A 17321-nucleotide genomic window follows, 5' to 3' on the forward strand; every position below is an offset into this window, starting at 1 on the left:
CCGCCAATTCTCCACGCTGGCCTACACCTCGTTGTCTGTGTCAAAATGTTGTCTTCAAAGACAGCGGTTCATGTGACCAGAGATGAAACTCAGGGGGAGACAATTGCGGACTGTATTGTGGGTAATCTCACATTTCCATTTGAAAACGATGCAGGAGCATCTTCATTGCCCCTGCAGAATGCGGCTGCGAATTGTCGTGAAGACGAAACAGCACGACAGTTATGTAATGTTAGCTGCATAGCTTCAGGCGAAATTTCTCACCAGGCCCTCGTACTTGGCGGCAGACACTATTTTCTAGACATCTTTACGCACTCACTGCGAGCTCAGAAATGAGAAGAGCGACGTGATGCTAACTGGGGTTATACTAGAGACACTACCCAACACATCTGTGTAAAGCTTTATCGGATTTTCATAGTCGTTTCCATTTCGCGACCGATCGGAGCTTACTTTCTGAACGCCCCTCGTATAAAATTAATTGTTGGTAAGGCGGGTAACAGGTTGAGATTCATTGGGAGAGTCCTTAGAAAATGTAGTCCATCAACAAAGGAGGTGGCTTACAAAACACTCGTTCGACCTATACTTGAGTATTGCTCATCAGTGTGGGATCCGTACCAGATCGGGTTGACGGAGGAGATAGAGAAGATCCAAAGAAGAGCGGCGCGTTTCGTCACAGGGTTATTTGGTAACCGTGATAGCGTTACGGAGATGTTTAGCAAACTCGAGTGGCAGACTCTGCAAGAGAGGCGCTCTGCATCGCGGTGTAGCTTGCTGTCCAGGTTTAGAGAGGGTGCGTTTCTGGATGAGGTATCGAATATATTGCTTCCCCCTACTTATACCTCCCGAGGAGATCACGAATGTAAAATTAGAGCGATTCGAGCGCGCACGGAGTCTTTCCGGCAGTCGTTCTTCCCGCGAACCATACGCGACTGGAACAGGAAAAGGGAGGTAATGACAGTGGCACGTGAAGTGCCCTCCGCCATACACCGTTGGGTGGCTTGCGGAGTATAAATGTAGATGCAGATATCTGACCTTCAAAAACCTCGCGCAAACTGTTGGTCTAGAGAAAAAGCGCACAGGACATTTTTGTAGGAAATTTAATGTAGGTAAATTGCGTACTGGGGTACGTTTTCTATAGAAACTGTAGCTTTAGAATTATTCACGAAAAACGTACAAAAGCGACCTTAGAACGCATCCCCACTCCTGCACTCTGTCCCCTAAGGACAGAAATTCTAGTACGTTGTTGACAGCACTCCCACCTACCACCGTACAAAAATTTGCGACTGTTAAAATAAACATGGACATCGTTGTATCCGTGAGGCCTTCTGACTACGAAACTACTGTGCTTGTAAGAGTGAAATTTGGATTGGTCAGAGTAATTAGTTTTAGCGTAATGTTTACAAAAGTCGTTTTCTTTCGTTATCCTCACGTGCACGTCTAGATTAATAATGTTAGCGAAATAAGCGACTATGATGGCGGCGCTATAGCCATATCAAGAGAGACCAAAAAAGGTCTAATATTCGGAATAGTTGTAGTAGACCGAATTTTGTGTATAGTGGAAGGAGGGAGTGCCATGAACAATACATTATTTATCCTGATGTGTGGAGGTGGAAGAGCGTTTTAAGTTCACTTTTGTACGCTGTTCTTGAAAAACTCGAAAACCGTGACGTCCATTCAAAAAAGGCTCTGAGCACTATGGGACTTAACTTCTAAGGTCATCAGTTCCCTAGAACTTAGAACTACTTAAACCTAACTAACCTAAGGACATCAGACACATCCATGCCCGAGGCAGGATTCGAACCTGCGACCGTAGCGGTCGCGCGGTTCTAGACTGTAGCGTCTAGAACCGCTCGGCCACTCTGGCCGGCCTGACATTCATTGGAAACGTATCCCAGTACAAAATTTATCTACATTAAATTTCCTACAAAAGGGTCCTGTTCATTTTTTCTGTAGGACTAACAGCTTGCCCGTTGGGAGAGAGAGTATGAAAATCTCGCGCGTGGTTTTTAAAGGCCAGATATGGAACTGCGGATTGCATCAAACGACATCGGTAGGGACAAATGGTTCAAATGGCTCTGAGCGCTATGGGACAACATCTGAGGGCATCAGTCCCCTAGACCTTAGAACCCAACTAACCTAAGGACATCACACACATCCGTGCCCGAGGCAGGATTCGAACCTGCGACCGTAGCGGTCGCGCGGTTCCAGACTGAAGCGCCTAGAACCACTCGGCCACACTGGCCGGCTCGGTAGGGACAGCTAAATGATTGTGTAAATATCGATTAGGATTCTGTTGTTATTGATAGTATATAGATTACGACAAATCACTAATCAAGTATTTGTTAATTGTCTTGTTTGCGTTCGAGCTTTTTTTTCAGATCTAGACTTCTCTCTTATCACTTTGATAACCCCACTCTTCGATCGGCGATGAAAATTCGTACAAAAAATCAATTCTGTAATTCCTACAGGGTCCTGTGTTCGTTCCGCTCACACATTTGACCAAAAATGGCAATGAATTGTAGAAAATTATAATCAGGACATTGGTTAGGGCAAGCTAGAACAGGGAAGTCTCTTTCTCCTGAATATTCCTTCCCATTTACATGCTCGCACATCCATAGTTTGCAGACATGTGTTTACAGTCGTACCCGGCCGATGTGACCGAGCGGTTCTAGGCGCTTCAGCCCGGAACCGCGCTGCTGCTACAGTCGCAAGTTCGAATCCTGCCTCGGGCGTGGATGTGTGTGCTGTCCTTAGGTTAGTTAGGTTTAAGTAGTTCTGAGTCTAGAGAACTGATGACCTCAGATGTTAAGTTCCATAGTGGTCAAGAGCCATTGTTTACAGTCGTAGAGTCAAGTGAAACACTAACAGTGGTGAGTCCGCAATTCCATTTCGTACCGTCTAATTATGAAGTCACACAGTTGTGAGAGTTTGTTTCTATTAATAAACCGAAGCGCCAAAGAAACTGGTATAGGCATGCGTATTCAAATACAGAGATATGTAAACGGGCAGAATAAAGCGCTACGGTCGGCAACGCCTACATAAGACAGCAAGTGTCTGGCGCTGTTGTTAGATCGGTTACTGCTGCTACAATGGCGGGTTATTAGCGATGAAGTCGGGATTTTACAGTACCACCATTTCACGAGTGTACCGTGAATATCAGGAATCCGGTGAAACATCAAATCTCTGACATCGCTGGGACCGGAAAAGGATGCTGTAAGAACGAGACCAACGACGACTGAAGAGAATCGTTCATCGCGACAGAAGTGCAACCCTTCCGCAAATTGCTGCAGATTTCAATGCTTGGCCATCAACACGTCATCGTGCGAAAGATTCAACGAAACATAATCGATATGGACTTTCGGAGCCGAACGCCCACTCGTGTACCCTTGATGACTGCACGACACAAAGCTTTACATCTCGTCTGGGCACGTTAACACGGATATTACACTGTTGATTGATGACTTGAAACGTGTTGCCTGGTCGGAAGGGTGCTGTTTCACATTGTATCGAGCGGATGGGCGTGTACGAGTATGGAGACAACCTGATGAATCCATGGATCCTGCATTTCAGCTGGGGACTGTTCAAGCTGGTGGAGTCTCTGTAATGGTGTGGGGCGTGTGCAAAAAATGGTTCAAATGGCTCTGAGCACTATGGGACTCAACGTCTGAGGTCATTAGTCCCCTAGAACTTAGAACTAGTTAAACCTAACTAACCTAAGGACATCACACACATCCATGCCCGAGGCAGGATTCGAACCTGCGACCGTAGCGGTCCCGCGGTTCCAGACTGCAGCGCCTAGAACCGCACGGCCACTTCGGCCGGCGGGCGTGTGCAGTTGGAGTGGTATGGGACTCGTGAGACGTCTAGATACGACTCTGACAGGTGACACGTACGTAAGCATCCTGTCTGATCACTTGCATCCTTTCATGTCCGTTGTGCATTCCGACGGACTTGGACAATTCCAGCAGGACAATGCGACACGCCGTACGTTCTGAAGTGCTACAGGGACACTCTTCTGAGATTAAGGTTAAACACTTCCGCTGGCCACCAAATTTCCCAGACATGAACATTGTTGAACATACCTGGAATGCCTTGCAACGTGCTGCTCAGAAGAGATCTCCACCCCCTCGTACTATTACGGGTTTATGGACAGCCCTGCAGGATTCTTGGCGTCAGTTCCCTCCAGCACCACTTTAGACATTAGTCGAGTATGCCACGTCGTGTTGCGGCACTTCTGCGTGTTCGCGAGGCCCTACACGATATTAGGCAGGTGTACCAGTTTCTTTGTCTCTTCAGTGTATGTACCAGCCACAGAGAAAACTGCTTCAGATCTTGTGTCTAAGGAGCTCTGGCAGTGTAGTTGTTAAATGAATTACGTCACACATGTACTCCTCTAATTTTACTACGAGTGCTTTTCAAGTTATTCATTTCCCTCAACTGCAGTTACTTTAAAGCTATATTAAAGCAGCATATTTGCGCTAAATGGAGCTCCAAACAGATAGGGGGCGTAGGCTTCCAGCTCTGAAATCTCGCTATTACAGGTTGTTCATAAAGCATCTTTACAGCTTAAGACTTTAATAATTTTAAAACTATTCTAGACATTAACAAATATTTTTCAACATGTGATAACTTAAAGTATTGTTCCCTCAGTCATACAAATCAGTGTGTGCACCTGTAGTGGCAAGAATTATATCTAGTTGGCTTTTCATTTCTCTCCACGTACGTTCAATACCTCCTCTTGCGATTCAGTATCTCCACCGTGACATGTTCCAATGCGTTGCAAATGCGTGCCTCCAAGTGCAGCAGATCCTTTATAAAACCCCACAGTAGGAAGTCTTTTAATGTGAGGTCAGGATATTGTGGCAGCCAGCGAATTGGACTATCTCGTTCAACCCACCTATCCGGAAACTTTTAATCTACAAATTGATGGACATTTGGGGCTAGTGGGGGGGGGGGGGGGGCGTTATGTGATATTAGGTTGCAGGTGCTCCAATTGTGGCACCGTTGACGGCAGATTCAATGAAAATAAATGGACCAGTAATGCATTTGTGCATCAGTCCACACGAAAAATTTACCTCGGAACTGTCTCTTTCCATTTCACGTGTGACATGAGTATGCCAATGACCCCATATACAAACGTTAAGACGATTTAGTTTGCCGAATACATAAAACGAGCCTCATTGGAGAAACAAATCTTTTCCAAAAATTCATTGTTCTGTCAATCTCGCCAAGCGTATCTATTGCAGACTATTCACAATGAGGTTTGTTCGTACCCTTCAGTGGCTCTTAAGGCGCCTGGGTTCGATGGTATCCATCCAGAATTCCTGATCCATGTGGGAGGAAAAGTTAAGAAATCGCTGGCAGAATTCTTCACTGACATCCTGCTGACTGATCAACTTCCATTCGAGTTTAAAAAGGCGAAGATAATATCTGTTCTGAAACCTGGCAAACCCAGCAACATGGTAGAAAGCTATCGCCCCATTGCCCTACTTAGCTGCTGCTACAAGCTTTTTGAAAGGCTAGTATATAACAGAATAAGTAGCGCTATTCTAGAGAATGTTCCAGTTGATCAGGCAGGCTTCAGAGCAGGGCGTAGCCGCTGCGACCAAGTATTGTCTCTCACATCCTTCATAGAGTCAGGATACCAAATGAAGCAGAAAACATTTGTGGCGTTTGTTGATCTAACTGCCGCCTTCGACACTGTGTGGAGAGAAGGCCTTATCTACAAATTTCTCCGCGTCATACCCTGCAGAATAATGGCTCGACTGATTAACAGCATGCTGAGCGATCCGAAGTTCCAGGTTATCACTGGAAGCAACATAAGTAAGGAGAGGAAGCTGAACAACGGATTGCCTCAAGGATCAGTTCTCTCACCATTACTGTTCAATCTATATCTATCTGACGTATCTGACACTTCGTCCAGAAAATTCTGCTATGCCGATGACCTGGCTCTAGCTGTACGACACCAGGAAATGAAGACAACAGAAGAGATTCTAGCCAATGACCTGTCTGCATTAGACAATTACTTCAAAATCTGGAGACTCCAACCCAGTGCGAGTAAAACAGAAGTGTGTTGCTTCCATCTAAATAATCGATTGGCGAAGGTAAAACTGGAAATATGTTTCAGAGGCAGCACTCTTCGTCATAATTGGAACCCAAAATATCTTGCTTTCATCCTGGATCGCACACTATGCTTCAAACAACACCTTCTTAACTAACTTCAAAAACTGAGGACTCGAAACAACATCCTCCATAAGCTATGCGGAACTACCTGGGGATCTTCAGCAACCACCCTGAGATCTTCAGCTCTTGGCTTGGTGTATCCAAGTGCTGAGTACTGTGCACCTGTTTGGACGAGCAGTCATCATACAAGGTCCGTTGACACCCAGCAGAATACGACAATGCGCATAACATGTGGCGCAATCAGACCTACTCCAGTTTATTGGCTTCCATTGTTAACCGGTATTATGCCACCTGATCTACGCAGATGTAGTTATGAGGGAATTCCACAAGATCTCCAGGAATTCTAACCTACTGTGCATAGCGACTTGCCTTTTTTAAATCGTAAGAGACTGAAATCACGCCATCCAACTCTGTGCGATGCTGCTGACATGGTTGCTAAGGATTTCAAACCCCTTGAAGAACGGAAAGGTCGTTTGGAAGCAGTGAGAGATGTGCGCCTGCGCAACATCTTCTCAGATGCTAAACTTCCAAGTGGATTCGACCTACCACGCAAGACCTGGACTACTCCGTACCGGCTGCTAGCATGAGTTTCTTAGAAGTAGATACCTTAGGGGTTGCGAAGCAACTCAAATCCCTTGATACGGGCAAGTCTTCAGGTCCAGATTGTATACCGATTAGGTTCCCTTCAGATTACGCTGATACAATAGCTCCCTATTTAGCACTCATATACAACCGCTCGCTCACCGATAGATCTGTACCTACAGATTGGAAAATTGCGCAGGTCGCACCAGTGTTTAAGAAGGGTAGTAGGAGTAATCCATCTAACTACAGACCTATATCATTGACGTCGGTTTGCAGTAGGGTTTTGGAGCATATACTGTATTCAAACATTATGAATCACCTCGAAGGGAACGATCTATTGATACGTAATCAGCATGGTTTCAGAAAACATCGTTGTTGTGCAACGCAGCTAGCTCTTTATTCGCACGAAGTAATGGCCGTTATTGACGGGGGATCTCAAGTTGATTCCGTATTTCTAGATTTCCGGAAAGCTTTTGACACCGTTCCTCACAAGCGACTTCTAATCAAGCTGCGGGCCTATGGGGTATCGTCTCAGTTGTGCGACTGGATTCGTGATTTCCTGTCAGGAAGGTCGCAGTTCGTAGTAATAGACGGCAAATCATCGAGTAAAACTGAAGTGATATCAGGTGTTCCCCAGGGAAGCGTCCTGAGACCTCTGCTGTTCCTGATCTATATAAATGACCTGGGTGACAATCAGAGCAGTTCTCTTAGGTTGTTCGCAGATAATGCTGTAATTTACCGTCTAGTAAGGTCATCCGAAGACCAGTATCAGTTGCAAAGCGATTTAGAAAAGATTGCTGTATTGTGGCAGGTGGCAGTTGACGCTAAATAACGAAAAGTGTGAGGTGATCCACATGAGTTCCAAAAGAAATCCGTTGGAATTCGATTACTCGATAAATAGTACAGTTCTCAAGGCTGTCAATTCAACTAAGTACCTGGGTGTTAAAATTACGAACAATTTCAGTTGGAAAGACCACATAGATAATATTGTGGGGAAGGCGAGCCAAAGGCTGCGTTTCATTGGCAGGACACTTAGAAGATGCAACAAGTCCACTAAAGAGACAGCTTACACTACACTCGTTCGTCCTCTGTTAGAATATTGCTGCCACCTTACCTGGTGGGATTGACGGAGGACATCGAAAGGGTGCAAAAAAGGGCAGCTCGTTTTGTATTATCACGTAGTAGGGGAGAGAGTGTGGCAGATATGATACGCGAATTGGGATGGAAGTCATTAAAGCAAAGACGTTTTTCGTCGCGGCGAGATCTACTTACGAAATTTCAGCCACCAACTTTCTCTTCCGAATGCGAAAATATTTTGTTGAGTCCAACCTACATAGGTAGGAATGATCATCAAAATAAAATAAGAGAAATCAGAGCTCGAACAGAAAGGTTTAGGTGTTCGTTTTTCCCGCGCGCTGTTCGGGAGTTGAATGGTAGAGAGATAGTATGATTGTGATTCGACGAACCCTCTGCCAAGCACTTAAATGTGAATTGCAGAGTACTCATGTAGATGTAGATGTACCGGCCATGGCCGCTGCAGGGACGCACTCTTTAAGTGGAAGAAGCTGCCTGATCCAGCCTGTGACTGTGGGGCTCCATACAAGACTGTTCACCGCATTGTCAGCGAATGCAGGATTCGAGCCTATCACGGCGCCAAAGAGGACTTCCTGCTGGCAACTCCAGATGCAGTGCGCTGGATTGAAGGAGTGGATATTCAGTTTCATGTGTGTCAATATGTATTTATGTATATGTAATTTAATTTCATGATATGTCTGTATTAGCCATACGCGAAATAATAATAATAATATCTTAAGTAGCTCACATTGTATGGATATGGCCGTAGCGTCTTGTGCAAGACATTGTGCTCTGTTGGTTCTCATTTTCAGCTCTCTTGGTGCCGTACGCACCGATTTTGTCGGACTCAATTCAAACGCCTGCCGTACCTTGTGCACGTTGGCGTCTGAAACGGAAGGGCGATCCCCGCCCCCTTTTTATGAAAAACACTACCTGTTTCCATAAATGACGTATGCTCTGTCCGAATAGTCGGTCGGGATGGTGGTTGCCTTCCGTGCCGTGTTCGAAAGTTTCGTTGCACCTGGGTATCGGACATAGTCTGTATGAACCTCGCCACACACTGATCTTTCTCCTGCGGCGTCCACATTTTATCAGGTTTTCAAGTTCAGTTTCGCGTCAGAACTACGTCACCTGGAAGGTAAAAAAACTGTGAGTTACTTTATCACCTGTTGAAACCATTTGTTAATACTAGTATAACTTTAAAGCTTTTGAAGTCTTCAGCTGTAAAGGTGATTTAGGGACAGCGTCTACTTCAAGTAAGAAATTAAGACAGGAAGCTGGACAAATTGAAAATGTGTCTCACAGGGACCACTAGGCTGCGATTGAAACAGTAAAGGCGTACATTAGAGCTATAGAGGGGAAAAAATGAAGGCGGCGTAGGATTAAATAGGCAAAAAGACAAGGCCCAGTGAAAACACTACGATGAATCTCTAGATACTGCATTTAATTCACGAATGGAAAAACTATTTAAATAACTGTAGCAGGCAAAAGGGAATATTCACTTCTAAAGAATGAGATTGACAAGCTAAACAGGAATTTTTATGGGAAAGCGGGTTTTTGTTTGCCACCAGCCATATACAGGGTGGTCCATTGACAGTGACCGGGCCAAATATCTCACGAAATAAGCATCAAACGAAAAAAACTACAAAGAACGAAACTTGTCTAGCTTGAAAGGGGAAACCAGATGGCGCTATGATTGGCCCGCTAGATGGCGCCGCCATAGGTCAAACGGATATCAACTGCGTTTTTTTTTTTTAATAGGAACCCCCATTTTTATTGCATATTCGTGTAGTACGTAAAGAAATATGAATGTTTTAGTTGGACCACTTTTTTCGCTTTGTGATAGATGGCGCTGTAATAGTCACAAACTTATAAGTACGTGGTATCACGTAACATTCCGCCAGTGCGGACGGTATTTGCTTCGTGATACATTACCCGTGCTAAAATGGGCCGTTTACCAATTGCGGAAAGGGTCGATATCGTGTTGATGTATGACTATTGTGATCAAAATACCCAACGGGCGTGTGCTATGTATGCTGCTCGGTATCCTGGACGAAATCATCCTAGTGTCCGGACCGTTCGCCGGATAGTTACATTATTTAAGGAAACAGGAAGTGTTCAGCCACATGTGAAACGTCAGTCACGACCTGCAACAAATGAAGATGCCCAAGTAGGTGTTTTAACTGCTGTCGCGGCAAATCCGCACATCAGTAGCAGACAAATTGCGCGAGAATCGGGAATCTCAAAAACGTCGGTGTTGAGAATGCTACATCAACATCGACTGCACCCGTACCATATTTCTGTGCACCAGGAATTGCATGGAGACGACTTTGAACGTCGTGTACAGTTCTGCCACTGGGCACAAGAGAAATTACGGGACGATGACAGATTTTTTGCACGCGTTCTATTTTGCGACGAAGCGTCATTCACCAACAGCGGTAACGTAAACCGGCATAATATGCACTATTGGGCAACGGAAAATCCACGATGGTTGCGACAAGTGGAACATCAGCGACCTTGGCGGGATAATGTATGGTGCGGCATTATGGGAGGAAGGATAATTGGCACCCGTTTTTATCGATGGCAATCTAAATGGTGCAATGTATGCTGATTTCCTGCGTAATGTTCTAGCGATGTAACTACAAGATGTTTCACTGAATGACAGAATGGCGATGTACTTCCAACATGATGGATGTCCGGCACAGCTCACGTGCGGTTGAAGCGCTATTGAACAACATATTTCATGACAGGTGGATTGGTCGTCGAAGCACCATACCATGGCCCGCACGTTCACCGGATGTGACGTCCCCAGATTTCTTTCTTTGGGGAAGGTTGACCCACCGACAACGCCTGACAACATGCGTCAGCGCATTGTCCTTGCATGTGCGAAGATTCCGGAAGGCGAACTACTCGCTGTTGAGAGGAATGTCGTTACACGTACTGCCAAATGCACTGAGGTTGACGGACATCATTTTGAGCATTACTTGCATTAATGTGCTATTGACAGGTATTCAATCACGCTGTAACAGCATGCGTTCTCAGAAATGATAAGTTCACAAAGGTACATGTATCACATGGGAACAACCGAAATAAAATGCTCAAACGTACTTAAGTTCTGTATTTTAATTTTAAAAACCTAGCTGTTACCAACTGTTCGTCTAAAATTGTGAGCCATATGTTTGTGACTATTACAGCGCCATCTATCACAATGCGAAAAAGGTGGTCCAACTAAAACATTCATATTTCTTTACGTACTACACGAATTATGTTCCAGATTAGGGCCTTCTTGCGTGTATTGCACTCTTTGAATTGTATTTTAAAAATGTTGTTCGTATTCTGTTTAATGTTTTGCTCACATCTGCAATATTGGGTGGGGTAAATGATTCCATATCTTTTTGCGTATGAAAAGAAGTTGGTATTCTGGGGATTCAGGCGTGTTTGTTAGTGCTTACTAATCTGTGTGTGTGAACTGCTCGCCTTAAATGCGTTGTAAGTATATTGCTTGTATTCTACGTTATTTTTGTTTCCATCCGGGGTTCGAACTCGCGCATTTAATGGCGTCCTCCGAAATTTTCATTGACTTCTACTAAAATGTGTTGTTTCCTGTAAAACATTTGCGTAACGATTTACTGTCCCGTTTTTTGCATTTGCAGAGAAGAGTGCTTTAGTCAGAAATGCTACAAAAGATAGGGCCTTCTCTTCTACATTCACATTCGTACTCTGAAAGCGTCCGTGAAATGCATGGCACTCAGGGGCAAGAAGCAACCTCATTCAAAACGGAATTACATATTATTCTGTGACAAGATGTAATAGACTTGAATACCAATACTGTCAGGCCGGACGGGGTGGCCGAGCGGTTCTAGGCGCTACAGCGCTACATTCTGGAACCGCGCGACCGCTATGGTCGCAGGTTCGAATCCTGCCTCGGGCATGGGTGTGTTTGATGTCCTTAGTTCGAGGTTCTAGGGGACTGATGACCCATAGTGCTCAGAGCCATTTGAACCAATACTGTCAAAACACGCTAACATGGAGTTCTCCATAAAATGCGAGAAAGTACGGAAGACGGATGCAAACAATGCATTACAGTCAGTAGTTCACACACAGATTCGTAAGCCATAACAAATACACATAAGTTCACAAAACACCACACAACAAAAGCAGCTACTGTTTTATACCCCACCCAACATTACGGAAGAGAACAGAACTCAAATACGAGCAACATATTTACAATGCAATTCAGAGCGTTCAGTACCACGAGAAGTCGTAAGCATAAGCACAATGTGATGAAACCAACATCTGAGGGGAAGGAATTCTTGTCCGACTGCTTTGAAAAATTAACGCATTGCATTCTAATACAGGCCTGTTATAAGAACGTATTTCTTTCTTGAGATGTTTTGTAATAATGTTTCCCTATTATTAAATGTATAAAAAATTATACATTACATTTATTAAAATAGGTTGCAGTGCAACGTTGTATTAAAATTTCAAAGCATTTAGTCAAAAACTACTAGAGATTTGCGATTAGGAATATCTACAGTTTGTCTATATATATATATATGTACAAACGCAGATGTTCTATTCTTCAAAACCTTATATCTCCGAAAGTTATTCATGGATTGCTGTGAAATTTTGGAGGTTGGTGGAGGTTAGTGTTTAACGTCCCGTCGACAACGAGGTCATTAGAGACGGAGCGCAAGCTCGGGTTAGGGAAGGATTGGGAAGGAAATCGGCCGTGCCCTTTGAAAGGAACCAATTCGGCATTCGCCTGAAACGATTTAGGGAAATCACGGAAAACCTAAATCAGGATGGCCGGAGACGGGATTGAACCGTCGTCTTCCCGAATGCGAGTCCAGTGTGCTAACCACTGCGCCACCTCGCTCGGTGTGAAATTTTGACACAGCGCTGAATGCTAATACGGGCGTGTTTTCAGGTACCTAATTTTTGATATATGTGTATTTTTAATGCATACAATATATAGTTACATGTATGCAGTATATAAAGGGAAACAGTTATCAAAAATCTCAAAATATACGAAGGTGAGTCAAATGAAAACCTTAAATATTTTTTAAAATATTATTTATTGTGCAGAAGTGGTACAAAACTGTATCACTTTTCAACATAATTACCCCCACGCTCAAAGCAAGTCGTCCAGCGCTTGCAAAGAGCATAAATTCCTTTAGTAAAAAACTTCTTGTGGTCGTCCGCGCAACCACTCATGCACCGCGTGGCGTACCTCTTCATCAGAACGGAACTTCTTTCCTCCCATTGCGTCTTTGTGTGGTCCAAACGTATGGAAATCACTTGAGGCAAGATCTAGTGAGTGTGGTGGATGAGGAAGACACTCAAAATGCAGGTCTGTGACAGTTGCAACTGTTTTATGGGCAGTGTGGGGCGTTACATTGTCATGTTGCAAAAGGACACCTGCTGACAGCAATCCAGGTCGCTTTGATTTGATTGTAGGCCGCAGATGATTTTTTAGGAGATCTGTGTATGATGCACTGGTGACAGTGGTCCCTCTAGGCGTGTAATGCTCCAAAATGACGCCATTTGCGTCCCAAAAGAGAGTCAGCATAACCTACCCTGCTGATGGTTCTGCTCGAAACTTCTTTGGTTTTGCTGATGAGGAATGGCGCCATTCCTTGCTCGCCCTCTTCGTTTCCGGTTGGTGGAAGTGAACCCAGGTTTCGTCCCCAGTAACGATTCTTGCAAGGAAGCCATCACCTTTTCGTTCAATGCGCCGAAGAATTTCTTGACAAGCATATCTCTTTTCAGGAGGCAGCTGCCGTGGCACCCATCTTGCAGACACTTTGTGAAACTGGAGCACATCATGCACAATGTGGTGTGCTGACCCACGACTAATCTGTAAACATGCTGCAATGTCATTCAGTGTCAATCGGCGGTTTTCCTTCACTATTGTTGAGGGAGTCTATTGCTAGAATGCAATAAGCACGTTCAAGTGGATGTAGGTAGCAGTAGTTAATGCAGAGGTGTAGAGGTTTGCACAGGTTGAAGCATCGCAGTCTTTGGACTAACAACAACAACAACTACTACTACTACTACTACTGCAGGTTGAATCAGAGCCCTGGTCCTCAAGGGTTGGTGGCGCGGCTAGAGGACTCGGTGACCACGCACGCTGTTCGGTGCAACAGTCGCCTTACTTGTAAGCGTGACTCGCGGCAGCGGTTGACAGGAGAATGAAACCTGTTGTTGAGTCACCGGCCGCTGCTGATAAGCCGACACGTGGCGGATAGCGACGCCAGGTGATAAGCCACTTGGCTAGGAGCAGTGTTCCCGCAGAGTTGAGGCGCGTCCCCCTGTCACAGGGTTCTGTACGAGAGCCACGCTGCCCTCAAAGCCTTCTTTTATCTCGCTTTGGCTGTACATATACTAAAATTTTCCGATACAGAGAAGATTAGCATGGCTCCTGCACAAGGATGACACGCAAAATCGTGAAGCGTTCCACATTTTTTCTAAAAATCTACTCTGTAGGAATCATGGGCTTCGAAAAACATGATCGTGTGAAACCCAGCTCGCGATATTCGTCCACGAGACTCGGAGGGCCATAGACAAGGGTTCCCAGGTAGACAGCGTGTTTCTTGACTTCCGCAAGGCGTTTGATACAGTTCCCCACAGACGTTTAATGAACAGAGTAAGAGTATATGGACTATCAGACCAATTGTGTGATTGTATTGAAGTGTTCCTAGATAACAGAACGCAGCATGTCGTTCTCAATGCAGAGAAGTCTTCCGAAGTAAGAGTAATTTCAGATCTGCCGCAGTGGACTGTCGTAGGACCGTTGCTATTCGCAATGTATATAAATCACCTTGTGGATAACACCGGAAGTTCACTGAGGCTTTTTTGCAGATGATGCTGTGGTATATAGCGAGGTTGTAACAATGGAAAATTGTACCGTAATGCAACAGGATCTGCAACTAATTGACGCGTGGTGCAGGGAATGGCAATTGAATCTCAATGTAGACAAGTGTAATGTGCTGCGAATACATATAAAGAAAGATCCTTTATCATTTAGCTACAATATAGCAGGTCGACAACTGGAAGCAGTTAATTCCATAAATTATCTGGGAGTAGGCATTATTATTGATTTAAAATGGAATAACCATATAAAATTAATCGTCGGTAAAGCAGATGCCAGACTGAGATTCATTGGAAGAATCCTAAGGAAATGCAGTCCGAAAACAAAATAAGTAGGTTACAGTACGCTTGTTCGCCCACTGCTTGAATACTGCTCACTGGTGTGGAAACCGTGCCAGATAGGGGTGGTAGAAGAGATAGAGAAGTTCCAACGGAGAGCTGCGCGCTTCGTTTCAGGATCACTTAGTAATCTTCCAGTGGAAGACTCGGCAAGAGAGACGCTCAGTAGCTCGGTACGGGCTTTTGTTGAAGTTTCGAGAACATACCTTCACCGAGGAGTCAAGCAGTATATTGCTCCCTCCTACATATATCTCGTGAAGACAGAGAGAGAGAAAATCAGAGAGATAGAGCCCACACAGATGCATACCGACAATCCTTCTTCCCACGAACAATACGAGATTGGAATAGGCGGGAGAACCGATAGAGGTATTCAAGGTACCCTCCGCCACACACCGTCAGGTGGCTTGCGGAGTATGGATGTAGATGTAGATGTAGATGTAGAAGGAAGAGTAAGCCTGGATGTCCAGTGGAGCTGCATCCGTCCGACAAAAACGTTGTCCGCAACCGCCGGTCACGAGGCAGCTGAACTGAAGACTTACGTAATGAGACCATTCCCAGTGTCAAAACTCGGGACCAGAGCAAACTAATTTCAATATGCGTCTTTATAAGGCTCGAGAAGTGATAGAATGTATGTTCACAGTAATGACTAGTATGTGCACATTGCTGCATATAAGTACTGAAATTGATAGGCGTGATAATGTTGACATTATACTGAAATGTGTATCGTGGTTACATAAGGCAGCGAAAGACCAGCAGGTGCATTCACGTGCCAGCTAGCACAGTCGACAAAAAGATACGGTTTTGTAGGTGAAACCCGCTGTGTCACTGCAGCGTATTCCATAAGAGATTAAGTTATGACGTTCTTTTGTTCAGGGGAAGTGCACGAATGAAAACGATTTGAGTGGAAAGCGTTCTCAGTTTTAAGTATACTTTCTACAAGCTGTTTATCTTATAAGAAAGAGTAAGGAAAGGCAAACCTACGTTTCTAGCATTTGTAGACTTAGAGAAAGCTTTTGACAATGTTGACTGGAATACTCTCTTTCAAATTCTGAAGGTGGCAGGGGTAAAATACAGGGAGCGAGAGGCTATTTACAATTTCTACAGAAATCAGATGGCAGTTACAAGAGTCGAGGGACATGAAAGGGAAGCAGTGGTTGGGAAGGGAGTGAGACAGGGTTGTAGCCTCTCCCCGATGCTATTCATCTGTATATTGAGCAAGCAGTAAAGGAAACAAAAGAAAAATTCGAAGTAGGTATTAAAATCCACGGAGAAGAAATAAAAACTTTGAGGTCCGCCGATGACATTGTAATTCTGTCAGAGGTAGCAAAGGACTTGGAAGGTCTTTTGAACGCAATGGACAGTGTGTTGAAAGGAGGATATAAGATGAACATCAGCAAAAGCAAAACGAGGATAATGGAACGTAGTCGAGTTGAATCGGGTAATGCTGCGGGAATTAGATTAGGAAATGAGACACTTAAAGTAGTAAAGGAGTTTTCCTATTTGGGGAGCAAAATAACTGATGATGGTCGAAGTAGAGAGGATATAAAATGTAGACTGGCAATGGCAAGAAAAGCGATTCTGAAGAATAGAAATTTGTTAACGTCGAGTCGTTTCTGAAAGTATTTGTATGGGGTGTAGCCATGTATGGAAGTGAAACATGGACGATAAATAGTTTAGACAGTAAGAGAATAGAAGCTTTCGAAATGTGGTGCTACAGAAGAATGCTGAAGATTAGATGGGTAGATCACATAACTAATGAGGAGGTATTGAATAGAATTGGGGAGAAGAGAAATTTGTGGCACTACTTGACTAGAAGAAGGGATCGGTTGGTAGGACATGTTCTGAGGCACCAAGGGATCACCAATTTAGCATTGGAGGGCAGCGTGGAGGGTAAAAATCGTAGAGGGAGACAAAGAGATGAATACACTAAACAGATTCCGAAGGATGTAGGTTGCAGTAGGTACTGGGAGGTGAAGAAGCTTGCACAGGATAGAGTAGCATGGAGAGCTGCATCAAACCAGTCTCAGGACTGAAGACCACAACAAGAACAACAGGCTGTTTGGAAATTCAAGTTACAAACTTCCAAAGGTTGTGGACGAGAATGAGTAGATAATAGTTTCAACTGTAACCCTTGTCCGGAAACGTACCGTTTCCGTGCTACAACCATTTGGAAACAAGTTGGTGACCTCTTTTACAAATTCGAGGGGTGCCTAGAAACTAATGCACCGCATTTTTTTCTTCAACAATTCAACTGTTTTCGAACATTATGAATC

General features: G+C 44.4%; 1 protein-coding gene and 1 non-coding gene across 2 annotated transcripts in view; both read left to right on the forward strand.

The window, feature by feature from the left end:
• The window catches only part of LOC126427952 (protogenin A-like), a 438352-nt gene that overhangs the window by 127510 nt on the left and 293521 nt on the right, over window positions 1–17321 (forward strand). The gene's annotated exons all lie outside the window — the stretch shown is intronic.
• LOC126428554 (U6 spliceosomal RNA) lies at window positions 14202–14305 on the forward strand. The gene has a single exon (XR_007576844.1). It is a non-coding gene; the product is annotated as a U6 spliceosomal RNA (small nuclear RNA).

The sequence above is a fragment of the Schistocerca serialis genome, chromosome 12 (genome assembly GCF_023864345.2).
Source record: "Schistocerca serialis cubense isolate TAMUIC-IGC-003099 chromosome 12, iqSchSeri2.2, whole genome shotgun sequence".
Taxonomy (NCBI): domain Eukaryota; kingdom Metazoa; phylum Arthropoda; class Insecta; order Orthoptera; family Acrididae; genus Schistocerca; species Schistocerca serialis.